Raw genomic sequence first — 15,779 nt, forward strand, 5'->3', positions numbered from 1 at the left:
TATAGGCTGTGTTAAAAATAAAATTTCCGAATAACAGGAACCTATGATGTTTATTTTGCCACAGTTAATGAGTTGTAATCATTAATGAGTTATTAGTGATTACTTTTAACTTAAACTAGAATTTACATTTTAAGATATATTAACTTTATGTTTTTTATTGGGTTGATTTTGCCATAAAGTGCTTTTTTCTTCCCTTATAATTTTAATCGTTTAATTTTACGTTGCATTTTAATAGACTTCTTTAAAGGATTTATTATTTATCTTAAATTTCAACTTTAAAAATCTGTAACTAAATTTCAGTATGTGGGATTATATTCAATCATGCTTTAAATGTATTTTACTGGTAAATTTCATTGTGTTCTGAGATTATTTTGTATGGAAATAATCTTCCTGTTCCCTATTTTAACCTTAGAATAGTGAAATTTATACTGTAAACCTTAGCATACATTCTGCATATTAATGCTGTTATGGTACTTTTTTAAATTCTGTGCTTCGTGATTTGTTTGATTTGTTCTAAGTATCAGTTTCTTGTTCCTTTTTATCTACTGAAAAAAAGAATAGTTTTATTATTGTATCTGATTGCAATTAGATAATGCTCATCTAGTACTAAATATTGTATATGCTTAAGCTTTTTTGTCAAAATGTTTTTTATTCCACAAAATTGTATTCCTGAAAAATATTTTTTCTATACTAATTAATAGGTAAAGACTTTTCTTTCTTATCGGTCCCAAACACTGGGATGTTAAGCAGTGTACTCTTCAACTAAGTATCTGACAGACAAGCTGATATTTAATTGCTAACTAAAGTATCTGTACAGTTGCAAATTATTCTGGAAGTATAACAAAAGAGCAGTTGCGTGCCATTTGAAGAATGCTTGGTGAGTAGATAGTATTGACTGGAGCGTTCAGTGTTGATCTGTTTCATTAAGAAATGGGATACTTTTGATGGGAAGAAATATCTTTATTTCATTAATAACCAAAATTTCTAATCAAATACCCTAAGTTTTGATTTACTTAAAAATTTCGTGAAGGAGTGTTCAGCAGTGAGTTAGCCATTGTGAGAGATAAAAACATCTGTCTGGTAGTGTGGTTGATTAAACTGGATATATTGTCCATTTTAGCAGAAATGTTTTAGCCAAAGCCAGTGACATAGCCAATGTGTGTTGCTGGTAAAGCCCACTTTTATATCAAATAAAGGTGGAAAAACAAAACAGCAAAAGCAAAGTTAAGGAAAACCTCATGAAATCTACTTACATACAAACAGGATTGCACAAAGTATAGAAGTGGAAAAGAATCCCAAGCATGCATTGTTGAGGTCTGAAAAACAAATGACACATAGCAGAGAACAAGTCATTTTTTAAGTATATCCATAATTAATAAATGATATAGAAAATATTACCCTTTGAAACACAATATTTATTGAATCGTTGAATAATACCTACCAAATTTTGAACATTTCCTAGGTGCCAGGAAGTTTATGTGTGTGTGGTGTGTGTGTATTTAATTTATGCAACAAACTTCTAAATTAAGGTATTATTTTTACACATTGAAAAAATTTGAAGCATAGAGTTAGTGAATAACTTTGCCTCTGTGTTACACATTCCTAAGTGATAGGGCCTATAATTGAACCTTTGTCTTTTTGGCTAAAGCCAAAATTCTTTCTACTCATCTTTTTTAGTAAGTTAAAGGGTACCACTTATTTCCTTACTCTGGTTCATAAAATTTTAGAATTCAAGGGAACTTTAGAAGTCAGCTCATACAATGTATCACCCACTACTAATACCTCTGAGATGTTATTGGGTCCAACTTCTCCACAAACCCTTCCCTGGGCATAGGAAAGCCTGTTTAGCTTCCAAAAAGTGTAATAGGAAGATCTCACTTAAATTGAGCTAGTAGCTGCTTTTACTATATATATAACTTCTTCCCATTGGTTGCAATTCAGTCTTTAGGAGTAAGATGAAGTAAGGTTTTTCTCAATATATTAGCTAGATTTTCTCTTGTCTAAATGTTACGACACCTCCAACTTCATATGGTTTCCTTTGCCATCCCTCACATCTCTCAGCTGGATTCAATCAGTTTTGTCAGTGCTATTCTTTGTGTTCTGATCTTGTTTCCATATTTAATTCTGCAGTTATGGTCTGAATGCAAAGTGCAGTGAAATTGTCCCTTTCCTTATTTCAAGCCATACACTTGTGTTTAAAGTCTAAAATTGTATCAACTCTTTAACAACAGTCATCTCTGCTAATTCAAAGCAAAAAACCAGAGAGAGAGAAAAATGTTACATGGCTTTTCAAGTTATATTTATGTAATTGAAGGGATTATTTTTTGAGATTTTGTTCTCCTTTTCTAATGTTCATAAATGGCCTTTATTAAATGATAGTGTTAGTAACACCTATTAAGTAATGATAGATGTTAAGTTTCTTTTGATGTTGGTCATGGGGTTTTGTTTTCTTTTAGTGTTCCTGATTAACCAATAAAAAGTTGGCAGCCTTATGTTGATTCTTAATTTGTTTTCTGAAAAATTGGTCTGGAAACCACTGATGTAGTCAGCATAAATCAACATTTTTACACTTAGCTAGATTTCTCCCATTGTGTATAAACACACAGATGATGTTTTTAAAGCAGTATTTTACCATTGCCCCCTATTAAATTTCATCTCCGTGAATGTAGCTATAGTTAAAACTTGAGATCTTCTTGAATCATGATTCTGTCATCCAAGGGATTAGCTTTCCTTCCTGGCTTTTTGACATTTATAAATTTAACAAGCCCAACTCTTATGTCTCCATCCTGGCCATATACTTAATATAGCCAAGGACGAAGCCATGCACATTTATAAATAGAATGAATGTTACATAAATAAAAGATGCTGGGAGGAAAGGTGACACAAAAATAATGAAAACCATTCGGATGGGTTTTTTTGTTTGTTTGTTTTTTGGGGCTTTTTGTTTGTTTTTGTTTTTGTTTTTTTGAGACAGAGTCTTGCTCTCTCGCCAGGCTGGAGTGCAGTGGCGCAGTCTCGGCTTACTACAGCGTCCGCCTTCTGGATTCAAACTATTCCCCTGCCTCGGCCTCCCGAGTAGCTGGGACTACAGGCACGCCCGGCTAATTTTTTGTATTTTAGTAAAGACAGGGTTTCACCATGTTGGCCAGGATGATCTTGATCTCCTGACCTCATGATCCACTGCCTAGGCCTCCGAAAGTGCTGGGATTACAGGTGTGAGCCATGGCGCCTGGCCTTGTTTTGTTTTTTAAATTAAAGAGAAAACCATTATATCCTCCAGTAGTAAAGGAATTAGATGAAGTTTACAATATAATGGAGGATATGGATAATTCTTTTATGATGTAAAGTCAAGTAAGGGTAGATGCTATGAAGAAAAATTAATCAAGGTAAAGAGACAGTGATGGAGGACTGCTATTTTAAATTTATTTTCAAGTGTTCATTCAGGTAGTTTTCAAATAATATTTTGAAAAGAAATAATATGAAAAACCTTTTCACCCTACATCTTATCTGCTGAGTTACCACTTTTGCCAATCCAGTAAGTAGCTATTTTTATTATTTCTTATGTATTCTTCAGTGAACTTTATTTATTTATTTATTTATTTATTTTGAGAGAGTCTTGTTCTGTCGCCCAGGATGGGGTACAGGGGCAGGATCCCAGCTCATTGCAGCCTCGACCTGCTGGGCTTAAGCAATACTCCCACCTCAGCCTGTTGAGTAGCTGGGACTACAAGTGTGCGCCACCATGCCTAGCTAATTTTTTGTAGAGATGAGGTCTCACTATGTTGCCAAGGCTGGTCTTGAATTCCTGAGCTTAAGTGATCCTCTTTCCTCAGCCTCCCAAAGTTCTGGTATTACAGGCATGAACCACCACGCCTGGCCATGAATTTTTCTTCACCTCAAGCAAATATAAATATATATTTTGTGTCCCCTCTATGACACAAAAAAATAGCCTCTTTATCCACTATGCTACACCTTGAGAACTATCTTAGAGTGGTTAGGGAATCCCTCTTTCTGAGGTGACATTTAGCAGAGAACTTGCATTAGGTAAGTAAGCAAGCCTTGTAGGTATCTGAGTGGAGAGTATTCTACTCAGGTGCGGTGGTTCTGAGGCAGGAATGGGAGAAGTGAATTTGGAGAACACTGTGGCTGAAGGTCGGTGAGGAAAAGGTGCTTATAGGAGGAAATGAGGTTGCATAGAGATTTTATTCATTGATTTTAAGTGCTATGAGCGTTCATTGGAGGATTTTGAGCAAAGCCAAAAAATTCGGTTATATTTTTAAAGAATGGCTCTGGGAATTCTTTAAAACACTGGGAACCATGAGATAAGCTAGGAAATGATTGGAATGATCTGGTTTAAGAGACATTAATGGCTTAGACTAGAGCGACAGTAGTGGCAATAGTGAAAGTTACTAGTTTCTGGCTTTAGAGAGTCAAATGTTTTGGATATGTTAAGTTTGAAGTGTCTGTTAAACACCCAAGTGGAAACATCAGGTAGGCAGTTAGATATGTAAGTCAAGAATTCAGAGGAGAGGTTTGGACTGAAGATAGTTAAATGTTAAGCATCACCAGTAGACTTAAAGGGATCTCTTGGCTAGGGAGTTAGACTGAGAAGAGATCCAAGAATTGAGAATTGGTACTTTCCACATGGAAAGCTGAGCAAAAGAGAAGGCGCCATCGAGGAGGATTGAAAAGTGGACAGTGGGGTGTGAGGAAACTGAAGAGTGTGTTGTCACAAGCCAAGTAAAGGGAGTATTTTTAGAGATAAGGAGTGATCAGTCCCCTGTATCACCTTTAATCACCTAAATACTTCATAAGAAATCAGGCAGTATCCTCTTTCTTTCAGAATGGTCTCTGAGAAAGCAATTTCCTTTTTTCAATCTGGTTTATCAACATGAATGTTCACAGTTATTCTCCCCTGGCAACTACTAAATCTAAAGCCCTGAACAAAGTTTTACTCATAAAGAGGCCAATGCTCTTTCCTACGTGGATGAGTATGGCAGCTGCTGCTGCCTCTGATGTTTGAACAGGAGAAGCGATGCTGTTTCATAGGAAGAATTTATCAGGAAGCTAGTGATAGTCCAGCTGCCTCAGAGGTTTATTGTGGTAGCCAAATGAGGTAGATGTAAAAACCAAATGAAAGGTATAATTGCAGGTAGGGGTCTCCTTCCCTTATTGCCCCAAGTGTGGTACCAACTTGATAGTGTTAGATTTGAAGAACTGTGTTGGCAAATAAAAATATTTTTCATTTTGAGTCTGTAGGAATAGTTTTTTACTTCCTATGCATTCTATCCCGATAGGCAGTTTCGCACATCATTTTATAATATTCTTGAGGGTAGAGAAAAGGGCTTGATGCTAGAAAGAGGATAAGAACAACCAGGGCAGGCGCAGTGGCTCACGCCTGTAGCCCCAGCACTTTGGGAGGCCAAGGCGGGTGGATCACCTGAGGTCAGGAGTTTGAGACCAGCCTGGCCAACATGGTGAAACCCCGTCTCTACTAAAAATACAAAAATTAGCCAGGCGTGGTGGTGCAGGCCTATAATCCCAGCTACTCAGGAGGCTGAGGAAGGAGAATTGCTTGAGCCCAGGAGATGGAGGTTGCAGTGAGCCAAGATCACGTCACTGCACTCCAGCCTGGGCAACAGGGTGAGACCCCATCTCAAAAAAGAAAAAAAAGAACAACCAGGCTTTGAGATAATAGCTTTTTTTCCCAATCCTAAACTCATCCTTTAATTCTACACAGTGTCTAAATAAAGAGAATTGAGGTAAAAAAGTAAGCAAGTTAAAAGGCTTCCTTACTTTTTTTTTCCCTAGGCCAGCCAGGAAGACTTTCTTCTTTTAACTGACTTTTTTCTGGAAAGTGTTCAACTGAGTAATGGTTTGTCACATGTTACATGGAATAGAAAAAGTGCAAATTCAAAGCTTAGGGACTGGTTAGGGGTTTTGAACTCTAGGCAGCCAGCTAGAAACTGATTTGAGGAAACAGGAGGGTAGGGGAAGTGAGTCTGCTTGATGATAATAGGGGTAAAGTGCAAAATACTTATTTTGGTGAAAAAGGAACATCGCAAATACAGGACTTTTTATGGTAAGCTTTTTGAGGCAATAGGACTATAACTTCACAATACATAGGTATCTTGCAGACCTTATATAATATGATTTGCTATGGCTGGTCATTAAATACTTCTCCTTGGATAAAAAATGTATATAATGCATTGCAAATTGAAGGCCATTTTATTTTTTATATTACAAATCTAATCCTAATACATGGCAGAAAATTTAAAAAACAAGATTTTCTACCATTAAGTACTATCATAATCCCACTAGCCAGTAACCCTGTTATGTATTCTTGTCTATTCTGGTTTAATTTGGTAACATTTTATCATGAAGTTAAACTTTCTGGCCGTAACTTTTAATGTGGCATAGAATCTGTCTTCTCAAACATGTAATCTTCTTACACACAATTTATGAAAATTAAATGTATTTTTAAAATTGTAAACAACAGGCCGGGCCTGGTGGCTCATGCCTGTAATCCCAGCACTTTGGGAGGCCGAGGCCGGCAGATCACTTGAGGTCAGGAGTTCAAGACCAGCCTGGCCAACATGGGGAAACCCTGTCTCTACTAAAAATACAAAACTTAGCTGGGCGTGGTGGTGCACACCTGTAATCCCAGCTACTCGAGAGGCTGAGGCAGGAGAATCGCTTGAATCCAGGAGGCAGATGTTGTAGTGAGCTGAGATTGCTCCACTGCACTCCAGCCTGGGTGGCAGAGCAAGACTCTGTCTCAAAAAAAAAAAAAAAAAGTAAACAACACTGTAATGGACATTTCTAACTCTGAATTTCTGTGCAAATCAATGTTTTTCTTTGAGTTCAACAAATTATGCTTAAAATACAATGCAGATACAAATGCAGAATTCTACTAATTAAACCTTTTCTAGCTTTTTAATAAAATTACCCCCTCCAGTTTATATCAGTTTATTCTTCTACCACTGGCATATGAAACTGTGTGTTTCTTCACCCCTTCATCAGTGCTGAATATTACATATCTTTTTTAAAATTTGCTTTCTTTTTTCTTTTTTTTTGAGACAAGGTCCCACTCTGTTACCCAGGCTAGAGTGGAGTGGTGTGATCATGGCTTGCTGCAGCCTTTACCTCCTGGGCTCAAGGGGTCCTCTCCACTCAGCCTCCCAGGTAGCTGGGACTGTAGGCATGGGCTGCCATGCCCATCTAAGTTTTTTTGTTTTGTTTTCTTTTTTGTTTTGTTTTTTGTTTTTTTGTTGTTGTTGTTGTTGTTTCTTGAGATGGAGTCTTGCTCTGTCGCCCAGGCTGGATTACAGTGGTGAGATCTCGGCTCACTGCAACCTCTGCCTCGCGGGTTCAAGCAATTCTTCTGCTTCAGCCTCCTGAGTAGCTGGAATTACAGGCACACACCACCACACCTGGCTAATTTTTGTATTTTTAGTAGAGACAGAGTTTCACCATGTTGGTCAGGCTGGTCTTGAACTCCTGACCTCGTGATCCGCTCACCTTGACCTCCTAAAGTGCTGGGGTTACAGACGTGAGCCACCGCACTGGCCAAGGTTTTTTATTTTTTTATAGAGACAAGGTCTCATTTTGTTGCCTAGGCTGGTCTCAAACTCCTGGGCTCTAGCAGTTTTCCTGTCTCAGCATCCCAAAGTGGTGGGGTTACAGGCATGAGCCACCCAATCTGGACAGTTTTGCCACTTTGATGAACAACAACCAAAAAAAAAAAACCCTTATTTAAATTTCTTTTATCAATAACACTTGACAATTTAAAAAAATGTGCTTATTGGCCATTGTATTTCTGATCTGAATTGCTTATATGTGTGCCTTTTGCACACATACATTATATTCACTTGTTCATCATTACATTCACTTGTAGCAGATTCTAGGATCACCATACTTCTGTTGTATCACCCTGCTTCCCTCACTTGTAACAACTTTTGGGTAACAGATACTGTAAAATTTTTTCCCAGATTGTCATTGCCTTTTAAATGTGTTATTTTTACCCAACAAAGATTTTAACATGTATATAGTCGAATTTCTTATTTCCTTTTCCTTATGAAATAATCTCACTACATGAAATTTTATTAAATACATGCCTATTGTATTTGTGATTTAAATTTTTACATACAAGTGTGTTAATTGATTTTTTTTTTTTAGAATGTATTTAGTCATATATAGCCTGCTGTGTCAGTTTATTGTGTAACTCTCCGGAGTTTTTACTTTCTTTTTTTTTTACTTTTTGTGAAACAGGGTTTCACTTTGTCCTCCAGGCTGGAGTGCAGTGGGGGGATCTCCGCTCACTGCAGCCTCGATCTCTTGGGCTCAAGCCATCCTCCCGCCTCAGTCCCCCAAGTAATTGGGAATACAGGGCACACGCCACCACGCCCAGTTAATTTTTTTGTGTTTTTGGTAAAGATGGGGTTTCACCGTGTTGCCCAGGCCGGTCTCAAGTTCCTGAGCTCAAGCTATCTGCCTGCCTGAGACTCCTAAAGTGCTGTGATTACAGGCATGAGCCACGGCTCCTGGCCCAGAGTTTTTACTTTCTAAACTATTTGTTTTTTTAGTTTCCTCTTTTCACTAGAGTTAAATTGGGAGGTAAGTTTTTGAGGGTGTGTGTGTGTGTGTGTGTGTGTGAGTGTGAGATACAAGGAGCTCTCTATTTTGGGCAGGGGGGTTATTCTAGATTTTTTTCTTTTTTTGTAATGAAAATTCTCAAATGTACAGGACAGTTGAATTTCACAATGACTACTCATATACTCACCATCTTGATTCTACTAGGAACACGATAGCAGTTTTATCACATACCTAGCCATTTATTTATCATTCCATTCATCAGCGTATCTTGTATTTTGATGCATTTCAAAGTAAATTGCAGATATTAGTATTTGTGTGTGTTTAACTAAAGTGCTCTTAAATTAATTGAGGCTAATTATGTTTCAGTTTTACATTTTCTGAATGTACTACTGAAATATTTTCCAACCAATCACTGTTATATTAAAAAAAAGACAGTTAAAAAATGAACATACTGGTTTTCACTCCAGTAGTATTGGTGAACTAGGTGTTTCTGTAAACAGGTAGCTAAATTGACACAGATGACATTGAGTTATTCCTTTTGGGGGTAGGGCATTTGTGTATGTGTGTGTGTGTGGTGTCTACTTTTAAAGAGGAATGATGGATGGGCATGGTGGCTCCTGCCTGTAATCTCAATACTTTGGGAGGCTGAGGCAGGCGGATCACAAGGTCAGGAGTTCAAGACCAGCCTCGCCATCATGGTGAACCCCTGCCTCTACTTTAAAAAAATACAAAAATGAGCTGGGCATGGTGGTGTGCACCTGTAGTCCAGCTACTTGGGAGGCTGAGGCAGGAGAATCACTTAAACCTGGGAGGCAGAGGTTGCAGTGAGCTGAGATCGCCCCACTGGACTCCAGCCTGGGCGACAGAGCAAGACTCTGTCTCCAAAAAATAAATAAATAAATAAATCAGAATGGTAAGTTGAATTTTGTTTTTGTATTTTAAGCTAAAGAGCTATTTAGGGAAGCTTATATTGTTTCTCTGATCTAGAGGTTCTATCCTTTAGTGGCAAATCCAGGAGTAAATTATTCATTCTAAATTTTATATCTTACTACATTCCACTTCCACTGTCCCCCTACCCTTCTTTACCTACATGAGGAATTCTGTGTTGGTCTATTTAGTAAAAAATGAGAGTCCTTGCTTTATGTTTTACCCTATGACTCTTTGCTTCCTTCCTTTCTCCCTCCCTCTCTCTCACTCTGTCGCCCAGGCTGGAGTGCAGTGGCATGATCATAGCCTACTGCAGCCCCAAACTCCTGGGCTCAAGCGATCCTCCTGTCTCGGCCTCCCAAAGCAGATAGGCATGAGCCACCACGCCTAGCCTTTTCTCTATGATTCTAAGTGGTGTATAACAAATTCCAGAATGTTAAGGATCTACTATAGAGAATCAACAATTCAAAATTTAGGACCGGGCGCAGTGGCTTATGCCTGTAATGCTAGCACTTTGGCAGGCCGAGGCAGGTGAATCACCGGAGGTTGGGAGTTGGAGACCAGCCTGACCAGCATGGAGAAACCCCGTCTCTACTAAAAATACAAAATTAGCTGGGCACGATGGCTCATGCCTGTAATCCTGGCTACTTGGGAGGCTGAGGTAGGAGAACTGCTTGAACCTGGGAGGCGGAGGTTGCAGTGAGCTGAGATTGCGCCACTGCACTCCAGCCTGGGTGATAGGGCAAAACTCCGTCTTGGAGGAAAAAAAAAAAAGGATTCAAAATTTATAAATTGGAGAGGCATGAACAAATAGAATCCAAGTCGGTGAAAGGTAAATAAAGTAAAGTTTAGAACTTGGGGAGGGTACCATACCCTGGGGACGAGGGGATGGGACTGTTTGGTATCTGGCAGAAGCAGGTCTAGTGTTTATTGTGAGTAACATTTAGAACATAACTCATTGGCCGGGCGTGGTGGCTCACACCTGTAATCCCAGCACTTTGGGAGGCCGAGGCGGGTGGATCATGTGGTCAGGAGATCGAGACCATCCTGGCTAACACGGTGAAACCCCGTCTCTACTAAAAATATAAAAAATTAGCCGGGCGTGGTGGCGGGCGCCTGTAGTCCCAGCTACTCGGGAGGCTGAGGCAGGAGAATGGCGTGAACCCGGGAGGTGGAGCTTGTATTGAGCAGAGATCACGCCACTGCACTCCAGCCTGGGCGACAGAGCGAGACTGTCCCAAAAAAAGAAAAAAGAACATAACTTATCACTAGAATCTGGCACCTTTTCCTAGTGGATATTGGGTCGATTCCAAATTAACATCCTCTGCCCTTCAAATATAACAAGATGAGGGCAGGAATAGTTCATCAAAGAATGCTGTTTTGACAACCATTTGCTTTCATCTACTTCTCAGATGTCTGTTTTTGCCACTAGGATTTCTAATGTTTGACTTTCCTTTCTCTCTTGTTCTTGGGCCCAATTTGTAGTCTCCTCCTCCAGTCTGCATTCTAAATCAGTACATTGTGCTTTTCCTGTGCTCTAATATGTTTTCTATTTTTTTCTTTTTGATCTGCCTAGTCGACTTCATAGCCCACTCACCCTACCCTCCTGTATTATCACCCCATGCAATCCAAGCCGAAGGAGTCTATTTGAGAGATTAGAAAATGTATACTTTTTTTTTTTTTTTTAATGAGAGAGAGTCTCGCTGTGTTGCCCAGGCTGGAGTGCAGTGGTGAGATCTCGGCTCTCTGCAACCTCTGCCTCCCGGGTTCAAGGGATTCTCCTGCTTCAGCCACCCGATTAGCTGGGATTACAGGCGCCTGCCACCACGCCCAGCTAATTTTTGTATTTTTAGTAGAGACGGGGTTTTGGCATGCTGGCCAGGCTAGTCTCAAACTCCTGACCACAAGTGATCCACCCGCCTCGGCCTCCCAAAGTGCTGGGATTACAGACGTGAGCCACCACTCCCGGCCTACATTTTCTTGATATAGTTAAGATAATCTCTTTATAGCTCTCATCATATCATCACCTCCTTTTATATTTTAAAATACCTTTATAGAAGGTGAAGCATTCTTATCATGTTTTAATTCACAAAGCAGTCATTTTAGTTATAATGGCATTTCGGTAAAGAAAGGGATGTCGTTAACATTGTTTTATAAGGCGATTAAATTGCTAGTGTCTGGTTTTTCTGTTTTGCACATTCTAGTTTTGTAGTCTTAATGTGGAGCACACCTGTAGTTTGCAACACTTGGTCTGAACCGAATCTGTGATTCAAAATATTCATATTCGTTAGTACTTCTAAGTAATTCTTGCAAAAACTTGTGTTTCATTAACTTTTCATTTTTATGTTTGGAGGCACCCTCCTACACAAAATGAAATTTGCCTTCTACAATTCTCTGTTCATTTAGATATTATTAAAGCTTTGAACTTTGTTTTCATAGTGTGAAAATGGAATATTAAGCACTTTGTTGTTTGAATTCGTGCTTCTGACTGGGCACGGTGGCTTATGCCTGTAATCCTAGCACTTTGGAAGGACGAAGCGGGAGGATCATCTGAGGTTAAGAGTTCAAGACCAGCCTGGCCAACATGGTGAAACCTCGTCTCTACTAAAAATACAAAAATTAGCCAAGCATGGTGGCAGGCACCTGTAATCCCAGCTACTTGGGAGGCTGAGGCAGGAGAATCACTTGAACCCAGTAGGCAGAGGTAGCAGTGAGCTGAGATCGTACCATTGCACTCCAGTCTGGGCAACAGAGCAAAAACTCTGTCTCAAAAATAAATGAATAAATAAGTGCATCTTAATCTGTGCACAGTGAAATCTGCAGAATTTCAAAAAAAAATACAGATACCCATACCTTACCAGTTACATTATAAGTTCAAGTCTTCAAGTATGAAGCCTAGACATTGATAAATACATATACACATGGAAGTGTTCCTGTGTGTAAAAATCTCCGCAAGTGATTCCAGGTCTCAGAGCCATTAGCTTAAGGTGATCTCCTTAACTAAGGGTTGTCTTCTAAGGAAATAAGGTGGAACGTCTAACTGTGGTGGTGAACGGCTTCACTTTCAAAGTGAGGAGATGAATCTTGAAACGGATCATATGGATTGCTTATTGCAATTCTAGTCTGATTTATTTTGTATTAAATGGATTGTATTCTTTTTTTTCTTTTTTTTTTGAGACGGAGTTTCTTGTTGCCCAGGCTGGAGTGCAATGGCGCGATCTCAGCTCACTGCAACCTCCACCTCCCAGGTTCAAGCAATTCTCCTACCTCAGCCTCCTGAGTAGCTGGGATTACAGGCATGTGCCACCATGCCCAGTTAATTTTCTATTTGTAGTAGAGACGGGGTTTCACCATGTTGGCCAGACTGGTCTCAAACTTCTGACTTCAGGTGATCCACCCTCCTCAGCCTCCCGAAGTGCAGGGATTACAGCCCGGCCAGATTGTATTCATATCACCAAGTAATCAGAAAATTCCCAGTGAATTTTATGTCAGATTTCTAGTATGGCTGTTGGCCTATTGATAAAACTTCACCAGAAAAGTTTATATTGTGCCACTATTACCTATTAATATTTGCTGAACATTTACTAAAGTTTCAGGCATCCATAAGAGATACCAGGATTACTAAGTAATAGCCACTTAAGCAACTCAGTTTATAAGGGAAAATAGACAAAAATAAATATATTTTGTATAAAGAAGTTTAGGAGTTGCTGTAGGTGTATGTGAAGGGCAAGATAGGTGATCAGAATTGAGAGGCTGGGAATTCTGTGGGTGTTTTTCTGGGGGAAGTGATTGCTGGAAAGCTCACTATGAAAGGTCTTGAGACAGCATAGAGCTTTCATTTTCAAATTCAGTTGGACATGGAATACAAGGGAGGAGCAGAGTAACATGGGGAGATAACAGGGCTTTTTACTCAAAACTGAAGAGTTTGAATTCTATAACTTGTTTTTTCTTAGGTATTTTCTTTAAGCACTTTATTGAATGTTTTTTATGAAGAAATCTTTAAATCACTGGCTTGCTAGCTTTTCCCATCAAATCTAAATCTTCTGTTAAAAATATATAATAAACTCAGACATAGAATATGTGGCTTGATATTTGGAATGTCATCTTCACTTATTTTTATGAGAATTTTTTTTTTTTTAGTTTTAATGCTATATCAGATTTAAGTTGCAGCTTATATTTTTTCTTTAAACCTATTTGCTTTAATTGCCTTTCACAAAAGAATTAATAATGTATATGGAAGATGATAAAGGTAAAATTTAGAGTAGTCATTCCAGAATAATCATGAGTGTATGAAAGCAGAAATTTTCCCAGTAATGAGTTTGTTCACATGAGCATGAAACAAGTATCTTGGTAAGTATCCAAAAAAAGCACAGCTGTGGATTTATCCTTTTGGAGTAACTATATAAACAAGGGTGGAGATTTTAAATAAATGAATTTTTTCCAAGAGTATATTTCATTATGTGTGCCAGATCAAATTAATTATACAGCAGAGCTGAATTTTTCAATATGTTCTAAGCATATGTCAGTTTCTCAAAGATATTTCCGTAGACCACCCCAGCCTAAAGAGCACCACCCGAGTTATCCTGTCCTCTTTGTTTTTTCATGTTTCTTTCTTCCCACTGCCCCTGAAGTTTTCTTATTCATTTATTTAGCTATTTGTTTATTTTTGCTGCTGTGAGATTAGGAACTTCTTCTATCTTGATCCATTCTCTTTCCCCAGTATCTTATAGTGCTTGCTACTTGTGAATGAAGAAACAAACTGGGTTTTATTTTATAGTACTCTATAAAATGGGGTCCTCATTTGTAACAGTATATAATGTTTATGTCCATTTTCTCGAACTTGAAGAATTTTTGTAGCTAAAATCAATTATGTCTATATACACACCTATATGTGAAATTCTTAGAACAGTGCCTGATTCATATTAAGTAGTCAATAAATGCTACCAATTATGAATAAAACCATTTGCTTTTATAATATATGATTTGCATTTTACTTGATCCTGAGTTACTATGATGTATGTTTGGACTTTATTTGATAATGAATCCTTAGTTGAAATGCCACCCCTAATTATTTCTTCATTTTCAGAAATACGTGGCATCAAAAGACAGACTTCTGGTGTTGAGGATATATTTTCTGTTAGGGACTTTTTAGGGGTGAAAATGTAAAATAGGATTCCTGAATTTATACATTTGTTTAAAATTGTATCTTTTAGATATTTGGTATGATAGGGTAAAAAGACATGGCATAATTACAGATGCCAGTTGATGCAATGCCTTAGTGTGTTTATTTCAGTTGATAAGCTTTACTGCTGGTTCAGATTACAATTTTGTAAGGTAAAGTGTATCACTTTTAACCCCCCTTTGTTTAGATTTTCATTGATTTTATTAAGAAAACCAGATCATCTTTCTCCTACGATTTATTCTTTCAGGAAACAAAGCTAGGTCCTGGGCCAACCCCATGGAGAATATTGTCACCCATTCATGCCTGTTGGTACCAAAAGAAAAGTTGTCACATGGATGCCTAAGTAGATAATATCTTATTAAAATGAGAAATGCATAAGCTAGAGAAAAGCATTTCCTACTGTGTAGACGATAGTCCTAATGTGAGGCCAGCTATTTCTTTCTCTACTGTGTAGACCGATAGTCCTAATGTGAGGCCAGCTATTTCTTTCTCTGCAATAGCAGGAGTTGTGGGGTGAGAGGTTTAATCTCTATAAAGCCATCTGGTGATGAATCAGCCAGCCAATTGCCAGAGCATAAGGATAGACTACCCTTAACATGTGTTTTAGCTCAAGTAATTGTATACACTGACTATCATTTATAGAATAATGATTTTTTCTCAGGCTTAATAATCTGAGTAAACCAGTTTCTTTTTATGGGTGATATGGTGCACTATTTTGTAGTTCTGTTGTTATACTGTCATATATCAAGTGCACTTTTTTATTATTGCCTGTCTCAACTTAAGTATTATAGTAATTAACATCATTCAGACCCCTCTTGCCATCATTCCTCGATTTGAATGATATGTGACTAGGAGCAATGTTTTAAAATATATATATATATATATATATATATATTTTTTTTTTTTTTTTTTTTTTTTTTTTGAGGTGGAGTCTTGCTCTGTTGCCCAGTCTGGAGTACAGTGGCATGATCTTGGCTCACTGTAAGCTCCGCCTCCTGGGTTCACACCATTCTCCTGCCTCAGCCTCCCAATTAGCTGGGACTACAGGCGCCCGCCACCACAGTCAGCTAATTTT

General features: G+C 38.3%; 1 protein-coding gene across 43 annotated transcripts in view; it reads left to right on the top strand.

Moving 5' to 3' along the window:
- Positions 1–15,779, top strand: part of CEP170 (centrosomal protein 170) — a 128,426-nt gene that overhangs the window by 2,783 nt on the left and 109,864 nt on the right. The window lies entirely within an intron of this gene.

The sequence above is a fragment of the Gorilla gorilla genome, chromosome 1 (genome assembly GCF_029281585.2).
Source record: "Gorilla gorilla gorilla isolate KB3781 chromosome 1, NHGRI_mGorGor1-v2.1_pri, whole genome shotgun sequence".
Classification (NCBI taxonomy): domain Eukaryota; kingdom Metazoa; phylum Chordata; class Mammalia; order Primates; family Hominidae; genus Gorilla; species Gorilla gorilla.